The sequence below is a fragment of the Epinephelus lanceolatus genome, chromosome 5 (assembly GCF_041903045.1).
Source record: "Epinephelus lanceolatus isolate andai-2023 chromosome 5, ASM4190304v1, whole genome shotgun sequence".
NCBI lineage: Eukaryota > Metazoa > Chordata > Actinopteri > Perciformes > Serranidae > Epinephelus > Epinephelus lanceolatus.
Genome location: NC_135738.1, coordinates 15,790,046 through 15,809,076, shown reverse-complemented (window position 1 = coordinate 15,809,076; position 19,031 = coordinate 15,790,046). Strand labels below are relative to the sequence as shown.

Sequence of the window (19,031 nt, the reverse complement as noted above, 5' to 3'; positions counted from 1 at the left end):
TTCCAAGACCAAATGGATGGGAGTGAGATCCCCACAGAGATCTACACTTCGGAGACCACCTGCGTGCGCTAGCCAGACTTAACTCAACACACACACGTGCTGCTGTCACATAGCAGACATCAAACACATTTATATCCCAGTAAATTCAGCTTGCAGTAGAGGGGACCTAAAATCAACTCTTTCACAGCATCTCAGTGGAGAAAAGTCTTGAAGAGAAGATGCACAGAACTTCACCTTCATGTGATGTGCTGCATGTCTTGTGAATCATGCAAAACACTGATTAATAATTAAACCACACATCCATTAAACTAAATAATCCAAGAGATTTCATGTACATGTCTTAAATTTACAAATCTGCATCAGACTCAAAAAGCTTCTACATGCTGCAATACCTAAATATCCACTCATTCAAGTAGTTTCTCTTACAGCCTCACTACAAACAAAGCACATACCTCTAAAAAAGAACATTACATCTTCAGTCATTTCCCCGCCGGTCTTACCTCAGTTTAGGCCAACTCTCCTGAGACGAGCAGGAAAAAGGATCTAATCACAACTATATCCAGTCCTAGTTTCTTCCTCAGCCTCTGGGCTCCATATCTTTATGCAAAAAATCCTCAGAGCTCTGATTCCAGGACAGAAGCAGTCAGCCTTCTGTACCAGAGCTGTCAGCACAGTAACAGCCCATATCAAAGCTCAGACTGTAAAAAGTCAGGGAGATGTCTGTGAGTGTGTGGGAGAGAGTGTTTGAGAGGGGTGTGTGCGTGTGCGTGTACATGGAGGAGCTCAACCAGATGGTCATCCCACCCTTGTCTCTCTCACCCACCACCACTCCTCCTCCTCCTCCTCCTCCTCCTCCTCCTCCTCCTCCTCCCTCCCTCACTCCCCCAACCCAACCCTCCCAACCTCAGCCCGGCCCCTTAACCTCAGAGCAGCCAGTCATGGCAGGGTATGGAAGACTGAGGCGTCTCTCCTCCGCTGACCCTCCCCTTGTACTTCAAACATATGCCTCCGAATGAGAACCACCGGTAGAGCTCCAGCACACAGGAACTGCGCTTTCAAGTAGCACATCAGTGATGGCAGAGCTCGTTTTACCACACTGACCGCCCCATCTCCACAACAGCTTTCACATGACATTCTTCATCCTCCTTCCCTATCAACGGCTCAAAGATGTGGGGAAGGTGGTGAACATTAGAGTCAGCCTTTGGTTTATCTGGTGGTTTGTCTCTCCTCTCTTGCGCACTAAAATGTCACTAAGTTACAGAGAGCTGTTTGCTAACTACGGCTTTATGATTACAGAGCGATTGTCGTGTCGGGTGAACAAAAGATGCTTTATTTATCCCGCGATGAAATATTGCTTCCTAGCATCTACAACATCCTGGCCCAGCCTCACATCACCCGTCCCTCTGACCGAACATGATGTCAGCAAGTCTGAATGAGCTCAGCAATCAGGCCTTTAATATGTGATTCACAGGCAGTCTTAACAAAGAAATGACTTCAACCACAAAGCTGTTTTATGTTTAAAATTGTCTGAGTGAGGTTTGAAAATGTCCAACATTGTTCAGCTCAGCTTTGCAAAGTCATGCAAAATGCACAATGTAACTGTATTGTGGGAATAGTAATGTTGTCATACTATAATATAAGGTTGAAGTTGAGGTTGAGTTTACCAAAATGCTACAGAAACAAGGCCGTAGCAATGGAGCCGACACTAGAGGGGACCAAGGCCCAATCTCAATACACCCCTTTCCGCATTCACTTCTAGAGGTAGGGTGTCCCAATTCTTGGGCAAAGAATTTAAGTGTTAGGGTGACATGCTCCTCCAAACAGAGGTTAATCAAGATTTAAGAAGTGTGCTAACCATTGTATTATCTTAGTTAAATGATATTTCAAAGTATAGGTCCATTTCTTTATAAGAAGAATAACAAAAGAAATTGCTAGTACGTCGATATCTTGGTAGCTAGCAAGCTTGCTAATGTTACATTGTTATTGCTGATTTGTGTATGACAGTCCGGCATTTTGAAATATCTCCATGTCACATTTTCCTCTGTTTGATGACATATGATGCCTGAAAATTAGCTTAAGTCCAGCAGCGAAGTTGCTGCACTTGTTACTGCTCCTCTAATATCAGTGCAGACTGGCAGGGTAGAAGCATGGTATGCTAATATTAGCCTACAGAGCACTACTAGTGGCCTTGTGATGAAGCAGCATTCTTTTTCTATTTGATGACTTGTTTAATTGATTAATAGCGTGAAACTTAAGTTGTCAAGCATCCTGACAACCGCAAAGCTTCCCTGTAGTCCACGCACTTCAAGAATATGGCATACGCTATGTCTAGCAACCCTCACTGTATCTGTTTACATGAACACCAGCATACCGATGAGGTATCAGGGTCTTGAAAGGTTGTCTGATATTATAGAGAAGGTTTTCAAGCACTGACCCTTGTAACTTTGTTCCAACTGGCAAGGTGGCACTCTAAAGTGAGGGATAGGATTAAAAATATGAAATGGGATTGGGCCCAAATTTTGGGGGGGGTCGTGGGTACCATGCTACGGAATGTATGCTAGCAAGCTAACGTTGTGACAGCAATTGAGCATAACATGGTAAGAAGGCAACCATTCGTGAAATTAGAATTTTACAAACACTTTGACAGTAATATAGGCAATGTACACGTAAAAGCAGAACTGGTGGCAATAATAAAGGCAAATTGTTAAGTTTATTGATGATTAAGATTACATTTGCTAATGATTATTTCAGCCGACTATGTGTGGTTGGAGTTGTAGCATTGCAATTTGTTTTTACTTTGTATTTTTATTGTAATTACTGCCTGGCTGGTACAGAAACTATACAATAGTTCAAAGCTTTACCAGTTCAACTGATCCATTACTTCATTAGCCGATTGACAGAAAACAAATCTTCTAAATTCTTTTTTTTTTTTTTTTGTAAAGATATTTTTTGGGCATTTTGCCTTTAATGGACAGGAAAGCCAAGTGTGAAGGGGGGAGAGAGAAAGGGGATGACATGCAGCAAAGGGCCACAGGCTGGACTCGAACCTGGGCCGCTGTGGCAACAGCCTTGTACATGGGGCGCCTGCTCTACCCACTAAGCCACCAACGCCCCACAAATCTTCTAAATTCTAATAATCAGTTAATCATTTTACTGATTTTTAAGGCAGATATCGCTAATTCAATTTTACATGTCTATTGAAGCAAACCTTAGAAAACACACCAAAAGTGATCAACGCTGCATGTCTCTTACAGAGCTGGCTAACCTCCAAGCCTCCTGTTTGCTTCATCATGTGCTGCTAGGACAGGAACTAAAATTATAAACGTGTTCTATAAAGCCAAATGTACATATCCGCCCATCTAGTGAAACTCCCCGGGACGCAGTTGACCTCCGCCTCTCCTTCACCTCTGCAGGAATGTTAGAGCGTGCTTCTCTTCCTGTTGCCTCAGAAAACAAAAGTGACCAGTTCAGGTCAAACTGCGGACAGTTGCACCTTTTGCATCATTTCACGGTTGCTTGGTTGTAATGTCAAAGCGTTACTTTCTCCCAAACAGACATGTTTTATGGAGAACAGAATTGTGAGTACAGGAAACTAAAAAGCTCTTCCTTTTCAACGCAGAGTTTTGCAGCAGAGGGTTAACATACTTTAAGACTGTAAAACAAAGCAATAGAACATTTTACTGGGAAGCAAGGAATCCATTAAACAGCTACGACTGCTTTCTTTATTAACATTTAGAAGCTGTTTAATTTTGTGGAGCTGACGTCAGGATGTAATTCGGTGAACTCGAACACATGCGTGAAGAATTTACACCGTGGGGTTTTTAAGTGGGGCTTATATAACAGGGTTCACAAAGTTCAGTGCTGCTAAAAAGCGGAAGCAGTGTATCTTAACATAGCATAGAAATGACAATCACCACATAATATTTGATTTGCATGCACAATTCTGCCAATGATCATTTAGGCCACATTCACAAAATAATCAAAGCTAGTTTGCCACAAAGTCCACAATATCCTTTCATCAGATCAAAGATCACGGCTGATACGTTTTACTAAATGTGGCAGAACATCATTGTCTACATGCTAACTGGTGAGAAAGTTAGCATGTCATGTTTAATTAAAATATCACCCATAAAAGAGAGGAAAGAAGACTGACACTTATTCCATGTTTCACACACCTTTGCATGGCTGACAGCATGAAACTCTGCTCACCCACACTCCTCACATTCACACCATCATGTGCTAAAATATCACAGTGTGGGAGGTGACTGGTGACCGTCATTTCCCTGTCATTTAAATGAAAATTAATGCAACTCAGACACATCAATGCTTCTTTTAGTAAAAAGAAAGCAAGTAAACTGTTATCTAAAACACGACAGATGACATACATTCTGAGAGTTTACAGACTAATATTTGGGTTCCTGCTGTAGGTGTGAGTGTGTGGCTGTGTAGACAAAGCCATTGTAGCAGCCAAGGCCAGGGAGCAGAGAGGCAGCCTTTCACAGCAAACCACAGGCCTTTGTGCTGGTCCAAATGACTCTGCACCCTGCTCCATTACCAATTCTTTGAGGGGAGGAACAACACAGCATCCTGCCTTTTGAGGGGACATTCATGAAATGCAAAGCTAAGATAGTTAACTAACTTGGACATAATTTGCAGACAAACTCCACATTGTCTAACTTGTGAAATAAAATGCAACTTTTTGTTACTAGAGATAGCGTTGGCTAGTGTTTCCAAACATTTTTGTGTCAAGGACCCCTAAATTGTCACACATTAGGTAACAAACCCTCATTTGATAGATTTCACCTGAGGGACCTCCATCTAAAAAAGATTTTTGGGTGTTGGATATGACTAAGACCAGTGTGTTATAGCTGTCAGCTACAGTTAAGGATCCTGATCCTTGATCAGAACAGTCACTCTTATGACTCTCATTCACAGTGGGCTCACTTCTAAAATGAATTATATAGTAAAAATAAACAATGACCCCCTTGAACTCCTTCAAGGATGAAGCTCTAGCATTGCAACAGCACAATAAATTATTTTTTTTTTGCAAGTTAGACAGTGTCTGGGAGTTTTGCAGACAAACAAAATAATGTGGATAAAAGTTGCATAGTCTATTCTGCAACACCAATATGAATTTAGAGGGGAAACACTTGTCCTTTGTTAAACTGTTTCTGTGCATTTCAAAGTTGCCGACTTTGAACAAAGTTGAGAAACAAGTTTAAAAGTTCAAAGCAGTGATCACAGATATCTTTGAAGTTCAAATGTGGGGACATCTTCAGTGAAATTGTAAATGAGAATCAGTGGTTCTGACAATGAACCAAGGTGAGGACGACTGTTTAGTCTTATTATGAGATCACACAACTCTATAGTTAGAGGTAGCCGGCTGCACAGTTCAAGGTTCACCTCAGATGGTTGAATAATATAAAGTTCGACAAGTCATGCATCCCTGACCTTTGACCTCAGAGCACCAGATGACCCATAAATCTATGGCCCCGGGGCTTTATGACCCATTCCCTTGTCATAGCCCTGTCATAGCCACAACGACCTGAACAGCACCTCACACCTGGTCTGCACCTTCTCCCCGCTGTAAAAAACAAAACAAACCAAAAAAAAACGCCCTGTGCTGGTGGCGTGGTAGTCCATGACCAGCATGCCCTGACAATGACAGGACAGAGATGATCGTCATCAGAACCAACGCCCCACGATAAAGCTGCATTCTTCTCTGGTCCAAACACGTTCTTGAAGAAGGGGACCCATAAAACAAAGCATCCAGTCAAAGCTAAACACAGTATCTTACAGACTTAGCACAGAGATGGATATGAGCGTGACCTAAATACTAAAGCAACCAGTTTAAACAAGACAAATTTGAGTCCTGAGAAATGCCATAAATTGGGGTGCAAAAGGGGGCAAAGGGAAGGTCAGTCTCTAACTCACCGTCACTGATGACCGCTGTTGGGAGCAGCTCTCACTGGTGTGTGAGCTACCGTATAAAAAGTGGGCATTCTCAAGGTTTAAACGACTTGCCAACGGTTATTAGCAGGACACAGGCCCAACAAAAGCCTCAGTTATAAAGGCCAATAAAAGCCTATCACTCTACTGTAACAACAATCCTTTTTTACGCCTTGAAAGAGGGAGGAAAAGGTCAACTGGTGGAGCAGTCAGCGCATTGATATTGACTTAGCTAGATTGGCGCTTACAAACTCAGGTCAGACTGTGGGCTTGTTAGCCCTATAACCCTCACATAACCCCTTTTTACTGTTTCACTCTGACACGTCGGAGGCAGCTGAGGGCAAAGCTTAGATCTAAGCTTAGTTTCTGACAAGAGACACTTGTAAAAAAAAAAAAAAAAGTAAAAGAGAAATATCTACTCATTTGACACTTGACCTTGCTAAAGATCATGTGTGTTTCTTCTGAGTGGGAAAAATCAAAATGAAAAAATGAGAGGTTTAAAGATTTATTGGACTAAATTACTCCTGAACTTTTCAACTCTGACTGAAAATCTAATTTTCCAACTTCCCAAACAGCAACAAAAGAGGTCACAGTGTTTAAATCCTGAGCTGTCTGTGCATGATTATTAAATTACAGTATGTAATGCCGTTGTATAAAACCAACAACATAATACTTGTTAAGTAGATGATGTCAATTTGGCCCCGATTTCATGGAAGCAATCTATGAACGATATTACTTATCTGCCCATTTAATTCTGCTTTATTGAATTTGCTGTAACCCCGTTGTGTCATGCATGATGTAATGCTGTCCGGTTTCCATGGAGCAACCTGTAACACGTAACACACCTATGCTGAACAAAGCCCGGTGTCAGCCAGCGCACCGCTTGTGTCTTCACCTTATCAGAAGCTACACCGCTGTCTTAACTGATTTGGCCAAACACTGCGGAGATGTACGTTTGGGACAGCTCATATTTCACCCTCAATTTGACACCCTCTCACCTAGTTGTAAAAGCTGGACCTCATTGGGAACAATTGGAAGTGGAGCGACAGAGCTCCTGGGGCTGTTAAAGGGAGGAAGCCCCTTTATTTGAGGACACTATAACTCAACAAAAGCCTGTGGCTGTCTACACACAGAGTGGGCTGAGGATGAATGGGCTGCTCTTACACTACTCTCTTGCACTGACAAAGGCACTGGATCAGCAAAGCCTGTCATGTGTGGTCTCCGTGGACAAACTGAGAACATAGACATACAATTACAAAACAGCCCTATAAGCGCCTTAAACCAAAGAGTTCAACCAAGATGTTTTCACCAGCACTTTTTATTTCTGAAAAGGTTTGATCACTCGTGTTGAAACAGAGCCCCATCAGTGTCCAGGTTCACCTCCAAGACTTCACCAAATTTTTAGCTTATGACTTCATACTTTAAAGCTCACACACCACCTCAGCTTCACACATCTGGGCGTTCCTCCTCACCTTTCCTCGAAGTTCAACAGTATATTCATGGCAAGAAAGCTATTTCCTGTGTGTTTCCAGCCCCCGGGCTCAAACGGACACATGAATGAGACCGCCATAACAAAACAGCCAATACTCGGGCATGACGAGCAAGTGGTTGTAGCAGGAGAGGCTGCAGGGTTTTTTTGTTTTTTTTTTTTTTAAGGAAGAGAAAGTTGGCAATTCCCACACGTGGAAGCATTTTCCTGAGCCGCACGGCTTCAAAAGGCAAACCAAGGAATCCAACAATACTCTGAAACAGTTAAGAGCTGCTCAGTCAGGATCCCACTAATGATTAACATTCCTGGAGAAACACTCCGTTACAGTCTTTTTAGAGCGTTCTAATTAAACACATGCTCCAGTGCCACAGCACAGAGGGAACTCTGACGACTGAGAGCGGGGATGCTTCTTTCCAGCTCTGCTTAATTGGACACAATTTAAGTCATTAAGGTGGTAGTAAAAACAGCAGAAAGAGCAGAGGAGAGGCCCAATGATCTCCGCTGTAAGGCTCCCTGTTGCTCTGATGTCGTTGACCCTTTAACCTCCTCACGTGACTCACATTCAAAATCTAGACCTGCTCTCATTATGTGATGTCCGACTGGAGATTTAGTCTTGTTCAACTGAGAATATATCGATATATGTGTGTCTAATATATTCACATTTCTGAAGAGGACAAAGGTTATACATGTTTGGAGGTCCTACATCTTGGGAGGTAAACTCATATATGATGATGTGTGCATCTGTTTGCCACATTGAGATGCCTTTCATTGTTTTCTTTGTGGTTTGGATGTATATTTTTTGACACTTGTGATATATTGTCTATGGATTATTGTTGGGACACGATCTTTTTGCATTCGTAAATAAGTGATGAGGTGGGATACCAGAATGGTAGCATGTATGTTAAGTGGTAATACCTGATAACAACTTGACTTCTTCCACTATTTAAAGTTCCTCACCGGGCATTGATTAAACTTGTGAAAACTCATCACTGTTCAACACAATTCTGTATTTAGATGGTTTTTTTTTTTTTGGTTTTTTTTTTCAGTGAAAAAAATCCCATCCTACTTTAAAATGGCTTAGCTGTTACTCAGCGCCAGGGATAGTCAACTTTCTTTTGTGCAAAATGACAGGAGGGCCAGGTTTGGCCTAAGCCTCAGTTTGGGACTTTTTTTTGATAATCAAGCCCTAATCATAACCCTTTTCCACCTGGTTTTCCACCACCACTCTGGTTCTTGAACTGGTTCCATCCATGATTCATGAAACCTTGGTGCTATCTGATGAACCAGCAGTGTTTCCACCAGTTTTGAGCAGCACCACTGTATTCAAGGGTGTTTCATCAATGTAGGGCGTTGCACAATGCAAAATCACTGCTCTTCACCTTTGCCTCATTCAGTATGCACGGATCTCTACACATGCAAAGTAGTCCCACCCGTCAGCTGCTCACCTTCGACTCTGCTCATCAAACACACAGACATGAGCCTTTGCCTTGACTACATTATCAAACGGCTATGTGATGCTAGCCTTTGATAAACCTTGTTCTCAATGGCCAGCTCTGACAAGTTAAAGAGAAAGTGAAACTTAACTTGCAAAATATGTTACATAGCTACACCTGCTTCTTCTCTGACACCTTTTGTTTTGTAAGTTGATGGGATTGGTTCCTTAGGTCTGTGATGTAACAAACCCTGGAAGTCTGAATCTGTGTTTTTGCGACTGTCATTCGTAAACTGCATTTCCAAGGAAGAAATGCTCAACCACAGCGTTGACTCATGATACGTCTTGTCGCACGTTGAAAGACATCATATAGACATGTTAACTAGGTAAAAAACTTGATTTTCACATTGACTATTGTAAGACAGAGAATGGTCTGATGACTGAAACCTATGTCTTGTTACCCTTTGGCACATGTTATATTAAGTAAGTTAAGGTAAGGTAAGGTATGATAAGAAAGTATGCACTGTAGGGCATCCTGGTGGCTTAAGTGTTTATGGTGCTGACCATGTAATCACAACGTCTCTGATTTGACTCTCGCTAGGGATCATAATAGTAACCATAAAACTTTATTTTAGAGTTACTTTAAAGTAGGGATGCACTTGTCCAACTTTCAGAAACAATCCAGATACCAATTCCAACACCTCAATTCAGTGTATCTGCTGACACCAAAAACTGATCCAAATTCTCAAATTTAAATTATGCACACTTTACTGTGTGGAATTCTTTTATTCATTTATCTTTTAATTTTTTAATGTAAGGTTACAGGGCGGATTCAGCGTGAGGATGAAGATGTGGTAACTAGGATTCTTCACCTCACTCTCTTCATGATTTCAAGTTCAAGATTTATTAAGGTGAATTTTGAGATGTAAGTTAGGAAAGAGCATAGAAAGCTATCCTGTGGTAGTGTTAATAGGTGTGTGAGCTGAGTGTGCATGTCATGTACTGTATGTGTGTGCATCCAGCTCCAGTGAGATCCAATCTGACGCCCTCGGGAGGCCTCACTCAGTTTAGCAGATACACAGGCCAGACATGGGGTCATTAGTGCCGGGGATCTATGTGTGAGTGTGTGTGTGTGTGTGTGAGTGTGTGTGAGTGTGTGTGTGTGTGTGTGTGTGTGTGTGTGTGTGTGTGTGTGTGTGTGTGTGTGTGTGTTGGCACAATGTACTGTATGTGTGCAGTGGAAAAAAAGGACAACTGGCTGCCTTATCACCCCCCAATTAAGGATAGCAGTCCTCCAGGGCAGAGCGTATTCTTAGAAACCTCACATGTAATACGCCTGTTTCTGTCAGCATTGGGGTGTTATTTTTGGAGCTGCTAATACTGAGGTCACTAATGACACCAAACCATTTTCAGCATCATGGGCCAGCATAAAGGAACATGTGACAGAGTGGGCACACACACTGTGTTTCAAAAAATAACATGCCTTTCCATAAAATCTGAGATGCCTTTTCCTTTAAGTTTTTTTTCTTATTCCTTTCCAACATCATAAAACATCTCCCTGGATGGTCAAGTGTGTGTGTTTGGACAGGACGCACACACACACACACACACACACACACACAGATGTACACATCTGGTGAGCCACTGCTCTTGTTTTCTTTGAGAGCCCAGCCCCTAACAGGAAGACAGTGCGAGCATAGCAAACAAAAGGCCGGCTCTTTGAACCGGCCGCTCACTGGGAGCTGCCGTCAGGTTGTTGTGGCCAAACGAACTGTTTCTGTGTCAGTTCACTGGGCTCATTGTGGGCCTCAGGCTGCTGCTCTGCAAGACATGTCCTCAGCTGGCCTTTGTCAATATTGACCCATCTGTATGTCATCCTGCAACATTGACCTGCTCTGTGATGCATTTCCAACTGATATAATACATTCACTCTGTGTGAACGGATTAATTATATGTGAGGTCATAAAGCAGCAACTGCTAAATGTAACTCCTGCGATAACACATGATATCATAGCTGTCAAAATTTGAGAGTTCAGCAGGAGTGGAGGTGGAAGTGCATTTTACAGTCCCTGGACTTTTTATTTACTTGTTTATTTGAGAAGGACAAATGCATATGACATTGCTTCATATGTAAAATACAAAGCAGATGCAACACGTACAGCTTTCTAGACACGGCTAATTTGCAACCCCTGTCCCTGGTTAGACCTTTAGAGTTAAAACAGTAAGTGTAGGACTACTGAGCATGGAGTAATTCCATACAATAATACAGCACAACATATACTTTCAATGTCACAAACCAATTTAAGTAGTAAATGCAGTCTAATATGGCACTTGAATACAATGAATTACAAAAGTAATGCTGCTAGTAAGCACCTGACAAGAAGTCATTTAAAATTAGACTTTCTGAATTAATCTGAGAGAGACAGACAATCAGAGCATATTTAGACTGAACTGTTTGTGATAGCGTACACATTATTTCAATGTACCTACTGCATGTACCTCTGTCTCTTCATGTGCAAAACTAGGTACATCACCTTGGTTAGGAGCGGATATCATGTCTTTTTTTTTTTAAATATTTTTTTTGCCTTTATTGATAGGACAGCTAACATAGACAGAAAAGATGGGAGAAAGAGGGGGGACACGCAGGCAATGGGCCACAGGTTGGAGCCGAACACGGGCCACTGCAGAGGACCTAGCCTATATGGGGCACACACTCTACCAGGTGAGTGAGAGGTCGCCCCAGTATTATTTCAGTTTTATTGTAGGGCTGCATAATGATTATGTTCATTGGTGATTAATCTGTCGATTGTTTTCAATAATCGACTGGTTGTCTGGTCTAAAAAATGTCCATCAGTGTTTCCCAAAGCCCAAGATGACATTCTCAAATGTCTTGCTTTGTCCACAACCCCAAGATATTTAGTTTACTGACATAGGAGTAAGGACACCAATTAATAATCACATTCAAGAGGCTGGAATCAGAGAATATGAAAAATTACTCAAATCGATGAAACTATTATCAAATTAGTTGGCAATAAATTTAATTGTTGACAACTAATCACTTATCTAGCTCTAGCTGAACCCTGGTAATGATCTGGGCTATATATTTTTGACTAAGAAAATATGCTGGAGGTAAAAACGCTTTATTTTGAGCTGTTTTAAGTGGCAGTAAACAGTTGTTTGACATAAGCAATGACAGATGTTCTTCTGTTCATTGGCTGCAATGTAAAACTGTATCAATGGCGTGGAGCTACTTGAATGTTTGCTGTCTCACCTTTGTTTTTATTTGAGTTATAAATGCTAATATAGCTGATTTTAGGGCGATATGGCCACAACTGGGGACATCAAGAACCACATCATCATGTGAGATGGCCTCTCTGTCTTTACATGAAATTACTTTTGCTGTGGGTAGACTCTTTGTCGAAACACACCTGCCATTTGTTCTAAATTTTGAGGCAGCTTCCCTTCAGAACCTGTTCTCGAAATCCACCCCTGTCAGTGTGCAACACTCCTGGAGCAAAACTAATTTAATGCTTCATATGAGATGGGAAACGGGTCTAGTGTTTCATTATGAATGTAAAGCATGAGCTGTGGTACATTTCTGCTGGCATAAAGAGCACTCGCTATTCTTGGATATAAGATCCCGTTAAGGAATTATCTCTGAATTAGCCCACATGAAAAAAGTCTCCCATTGAAAAGAAAGAAGCAGCAGTTTAAATCTTCTCCCGAGAGGGCCGGGAGGGGGATAAGGTATTGATTTATGGCTTTGTGTTCCCTTTAATCTCCTTATGATGTATTTTAGGAGATATTTTAAATGAGTTATTATGTGAAAAATCCAGCACTGTATGATTTGGGAATGTGGCCAAACTCTTGTGTGCATACATTTGTTTCCAAACCTAATTAACAGCGTAGTAAAAAATGACGGGATGGAAGTTTTAATGAGGAAATGTTCTGAGAGGAATATTCTGGCAGACATCCAGCGACTGTCCCCACCGTCTGTAAATGTAACCTCTCAGGAAAAAAAACTCAGGAAATACCTTTGTTGTCAGTCCAAAAAATCCCTTGCCCTGCAGAGTCCACTTTTAAACCCTGTTGACCTTTTTCCATATCATCCACGCTCACTGACTCCACCCCTGTGACAATGCCAACAGGGAAGGAGGAACAAGAGCCACAGGAAGGGGAGGGGGGTGGTGTGTGTTTTGCATATTTCCAGCCGTGGGTCCGGAAAGCTTTAACTGAATCCCCTGTTGTGTGCCGGGGAAATGAGCTGGGCTTTTTAATGACTATCTCAGGGTAATATGTTTTCTTTTGCTTCTAGCCCTTGATGCTGTGATTGCTTGGATGGATCCCTATAGATGTGGAGGACAGAGGGGAAAACATGCTCTCCTGCAGGCGGCCATGTCTGTGTCAGCCTGGGTTGGATGAACTTTCCGAAAACTCCATCTGACATTTGGCATCTCGGCGTCTGTTATTCCACTTTTATCAAACACAGACATGCTGATAATAACCAGTTTTGCAGCGCTGCGCCATGGTTATTATGCGTCCAGAGTTGAGCATCATGCCTATACATGGTGGTGATAATGAAACATGTGTGTCAAGTATGACTTTCATCATCGTGGTGGTCTGATGGTTAGTGCCGCAATTATGCCGTGTGGTTACCAGAGATCTGCTGGGGCATTAAACTCCAGTGTGAGAGCCAAACCCGTTTTCCTCTAACATCATCCTGCAGCTCCTAATAAACACAGTTGTGCCTGGAAGCGCTAAATCACTAGCTACCTTTAATCACTTTAGAATAATGCTTAGCATGTGGATCCAATGTGTGCCACTGCTGCAGGCGCTCACTCATACATGATGCTGTTTAAAAGTTACAGGAGGGAGAACTTTACGGCATGGCACGGGCAGCAGCATCCACAATGGTTACATCCCAATCTATGCAACCGCAGTGTAACAGTGCCCTAAATTTGACCATCCAGGCCACCGTCCATTCAGCCTGGCCCCGGTGACCGCAGATTCAGGGACCACCGGCGTTTAAACAAGCCATATTTCATCCAGCCTCCTGCCAACCTACCACAAACAGTTTACAGTCAATGCGCTCTGCTCTCTGGAGTTTGTCTATGGCAACCCGACTCCGTGCCACATCTCCCCATCCAGAGCCATGAAAGACTGGCCTCCTCTGACAGCTCCTCACAACACACGGCCCTGTCCCGCTCTGCTTTTAGCCCCGCTGCGGTGAGCTGGACCACGTCTGGGGATAAAAGGCTGCCAGAGTGTTTGGCTTGCAGGCGATTTACACGGACGCGAGGGTGATTCATTCTAGCTTTGCACAAACAGGCCTCTGTGTACATTTCACTGGTACTGGGCTTTTAAATCAACAGTGGGAAACGTATACACACGGGCACTGGGACTTTACATTCTGCTCATTCACACTCAGCTGGGTGTCTGTCTGTAGGTGTCGGAGACTGTATGCGTGTGTCGTACACACATATAGGTGACCACTTTGTCTCTGTCTATCTGCTTCTCTCAGACACACACACACACACACACACACACACACACACACACCACGCAATGCCCCACTGTTTATGTCTGAGACTGGCTTCATGTCTGCGATTTGTCTCCACCTCCACCACTCTTGCTGTGCACTAATGCAATGGCACACAAGTGTGCTAATGTTACAGCTAGCTTCTCCGGTTGAAAGGTGCATTATGAGCTGCTCATACAAAAAACAGGCCTTTCTGCTGCCAAGTCCTAAATCCTCCAGCCTATATGCACTTTGATACTCAAACCAACCATCAACATATTCCACATTTATTAGGCGAGCACTCGTAAACATCAAGCTGGCAGAAGGAGGATCAGAACTGTTTCTTTCTGCTGTGTCCAAGAAAAGTTACGATAAGACCGGCCTTTTTATTTCCCTCCTGCGTTCACACAAAAATCTAAAACACTTTCAAAGTCTTTTGATTCTATTAATGGCACCTTTGATTCACTTTGAGGCTTTGGAAATGAGACGTGAACAACCATGTGCGACACGTGGAGCTGCTCCAAAAACATACTTGCAAATGATTTAGCCTATAAATAACTGAACATTCACAGCGAATTCTCACCTGCAGCAGATCATTTAAAGTAAAAGCTCAGCTCACGCTTCCCCTAACACGAGCCTCGCCTGCTACATCATCTAAACATTAAATAGCTGCAGCTGTGAAGCAGGAGACCCAGATTTTAGCAGATATACAGTTTGTTGACACCACAAATAACATTTACAGTAAAATAATTTGGCAGCACAGAACTTGTGTTTATGCATCTTTGGGTATCAGATGGAGGCCAACATACCCTTATTTTGTATCTCTCAGTATCACAGATTTTAAACGAAAGAAAAGGGCTTGAGTTAAATAGCTGTCCTTATTAAACAGGCCTACCAGGCACAGACCCACAGGCCCAAAGTATTAGGGAACACCTTGCCTTTACCTGCAAAATGTCACTCCAATTAACAAGCACCGACTGGGAAGAGACTCACAAGAGATGCAAAGGACTGCAAAGAGACACAAAATCACTACAAAATGGGACAAAAGAACCAAAAAGAGACTTAAAATGATTCCAAAGAGACAGAAAACAACGAAAAAAGACACAATATTACAGAAAACCAACAAAATTACTCCAAAGAGACACAAAATAATGACAAAAAGGGGCAAAAACAACTTAAGAGGCACAAAATTGCCTCATATAGACACAAAATGCCTATAAAATGGGGCAAAACAACCAAAAAGAGACACAAAATGATTACAAAGAGACATAAAATGACTAGAAATGACACAATATTACAAAAAACCCCACAAAATTACTCCAAAGAGACACAAAATAATGACAAAATGGGGCAAAACAACCCAAAAGAGATACAAAATGACTAAAAATGACACAATATTGCAGAAAAAAACATTTACAGTGAAATAATTTGGCAGACAGAGCTTGTATTTCTGCATCTTTGGGTATCAGATTGAGACCAACATGCCCTCATTTTGTATCTCTCAGTATGACAGCATTTAAATGAAAAAAAAGGGCTTGAGTTAAATAGCTGTCCTCATTAAACAGGCCTACCGGGCACAGGCCCAGCAGGCCTAAAGTATTGAGGGCCCCCCTTTGGCCTTCTCCTGCAAAATGCCACTCAAATTAACACGTACCAGCCAGGAAGAGACTCTAAAGAGACACAAACAGACCACAAATTGATGCAAAGGAGCTGCAAAGACACAAAATGACCAAAAAATACACAAAATAAAAACACATAATCACAAAAAGATGCACAACGACTACAAAGAGACACAAGACAACAACAAAAAAAGGCAAAACCACCACAAAGTCTATGTGTCTTGCTTCTGTGAAGGAGAAGTGGTGGGGCCTTTTGCATATCTGTGCCAAGGGGCCAACTGTCTTATAATTCACCTGTGGTCTAATCTTAGTAGTTCAGGTTGAAAAGACACTGCTACTGATGAGTTTCTGCAACTCCAGGGCAGTGAAGGTGTCAACCTCTATTCTAGCCACTAGGTGACACCACCACCTTGGTTCTGTGCTCTGTCCTCCCTGCATCTCTGTCTACAACACTCACTCACTCTGAATATTTGTTTCTTTATGCTCTCTCTGTACTGGCCACTGTCCCAAGGAAAAAAAAGATGGGATGGTTAAAAATGCTGTAATTGTGGATGGAAGTGATCATGTTTCAAAATGCTTTCTGGTGCAGTTACAGCAGGTTTTTGACCTGGTGCGTTCCACTTTGAATTGGAATAACTGACATTGCGCAGAACCTGCAGTTCCTCCTTTATACTGTCACTGCTCCAGTGTGTAATTCCATTCATTTAAATCCATTTCCACTTGTGTTGTCCTGCACATACCTCAAATCTCTTCCAAAGTCTATCCAACATGTCCAAATAAAGGCCGAGGCACCTCCTGGCTCTGCCCTCTCACCTAGCTGTCAGGCTTTAAGCCGAACTGTCCTGGGATCAGCAGCACTCTGTTTTTATCAGCTGTGGCCATGGTGACAGATTTCAGGCCAGTCTGACTCTGCGTTCTTTTGAGCCAAGTGGGTCTGTCATTCTGTCAGTCCCCAAGAGGGCATGCACGGGACTTAATGGCTTATGGTGATGTTTACTGGTGCTCCAACGAGTGCAAAATATTATCTCAGACAGGCATGGTTAAATATAACAGTAACTGCTCTCCTGTGCCTTGTAGGTTTAGCACTTTGTATCACAGCTGAGAATGGAAATGTTTAAAACTTGAGGGTGTGTCTTTGTTCTGCAAAGGAAACACTTTATGGCATGTTTAGCTCTGCGCGAGCTCCACAAGGAGGGATGAATTCACTCAAACAGCATACAGGGAGAGTTGTGTTTAAAGAGCTGACTGCACTGCAAAAAATGTCCACCCTAATAGGTCTTAGGCTCATGATCAGGCTCACTGAAGTGGGATATTAGTGTTTTCAGATTTGATTTCTATATAGAAACAAGGCAGTTCCTCTAAAAGTTGACTTCTTGTGTAAAAAAAACTTGCCAGATGGATCCACTTACTTTCATAAAACATTTCAGGACTAAATCTTTGACTGAAAGACTTGTGCATTTTTTGGTGAAGCCGTTCCCTCCTTATCCATCATGGTTGGAACTGAAGAAAGTGAGAGTGACTTCTCATACTGTATGTGGCTGGGCTGTGTGACCACATTCCCCCTCACTCAACAGCACTCTTGACAGCTATGGAGCCCAGCAGTGGCGGACAAGCAGCGGTCACGAAGCGCCGACCAGTTGTCACCAAAGTGACAGGCGACAGCTGAGTCCATACATCTGGAGGCCCGGGGGACTCCACACTTCAACCCACCCCACGTCTCTGACCCAAGTTTTTTCAGCGTCACAGAAATGAGGTTGCTCGGGGAGAGGAAATGTTGCTGCGTAAAAGCGCAAAGGAGCGTCGGAGGATGGGGAATTAAAGCCAGTTTGGTGACTTTTAGTGGCTGACACAAGTGCAAATTGGGTTTTCTGGGTTGCTTAAACTTTATATTGTTGATGAAAACCACGCAATTGAAGGCAAAATCTCCCCATTTTCTTCACCACAGCATATTTTTGGGCATTTTCTTTGCGTAAAACTCTGATAAAGATACAGCTGCAATCCTAAGTAGTGAAATTACTCAAAAACTATCCAAACTACTGAACTTAAAGTCACAAACACCTCTTAAAACCACACCAAAAGACTTGGTCCACTCACCCCCAAAGCGTTCAGTCGCAGCAAACCGAGTATCCAGAACCAATATTCCTGAAGTAAGAAAAGCGATTCACGCTGCGTCTCATTGGCATAAGATGAAAAGTCCAGAGAGGGTGCACCACTGTGCCGCAAAGCTGAACCGAGAGCTGTGCAAAGCGATAACCTTAAACTCCAGATACTGGCTGCATTGGAGGGGAGCGCAGAGAGAGAGAGGGAGAGAGTCTGGTCTGTCTGACTTCACCCGCTGTCACCACATCTCAGTCATTACAGCGGCGCACGGTGCGCTATGGTGCTCCACTCGGCGGTCACAGTGAAATGACATTAGCGTTGCTCCCTGCCTATTGGCTTAAACAAGCAGCCCCCACCAATCCTGGAGAGACGGAGCAGTGTGGAGCACAGTGGACAAATGCTCCTGTGAGTTTAACTCCTGCTGCTGCAGCGGGGAGTTTAAGGAGTGTTTGCGTAATTTAAGTGCTTGAAAACTACTAAGTGACTTAATCTGCCTCTGTTGCCTTTACCTACAGGCTGCCCTTACCTTTATATGAACTTTTGCCTTTGTCTAGGCTAAATATGAATTAATTAAATAATTTGTGAACTTTAAAAGTTAATGTTTCACTGTGTCAAATATGATCACTCCACAATTAATGTCCATTAATTCAATGACAAAGACTTGAAGTGCAAACACGTCCTTATTTGCACCTCCAGTCCATCCGCATAGCAATATGATCTTTTTCAAACCTATTTGTCCCTCTTACACCAATATGATAGGTTCACAATGTGCTTTATGTTCTCTCACACAGACCTTGTAACACTACTCCTATTTACAGTGCACCATGAAAGGTAAGTCTATATGCATACTCTGAAAACAGGCCATTGCCTAGCTGTCTAAAATGCTGATCACAGATTTGAAGAGAATGGCCACCACCCATAAAA

At 42.6% G+C, this 19,031-nt stretch overlaps 1 protein-coding gene across 2 annotated transcripts in view; it reads right to left on the bottom strand.

Moving 5' to 3' along the window:
• The window catches only part of prickle1a (prickle homolog 1a), a 34,124-nt gene extending 15,677 nt beyond the window's left edge, over window positions 1–18,447 (bottom strand). Inside the window, exon 1 of one of the 2 annotated variants that reach the window (XM_033635596.2) lies at window positions 18,102–18,447. The gene's annotated coding sequence lies outside the window, so the exon portion shown is untranslated. Of the gene's footprint in view, window positions 1–500; window positions 641–18,101 lie in introns of those variants that run through there. The other variant, XM_033635597.2, reaches the window with a different exon arrangement.
• Window positions 18,448–19,031: the final 584 nt, after the last annotated feature.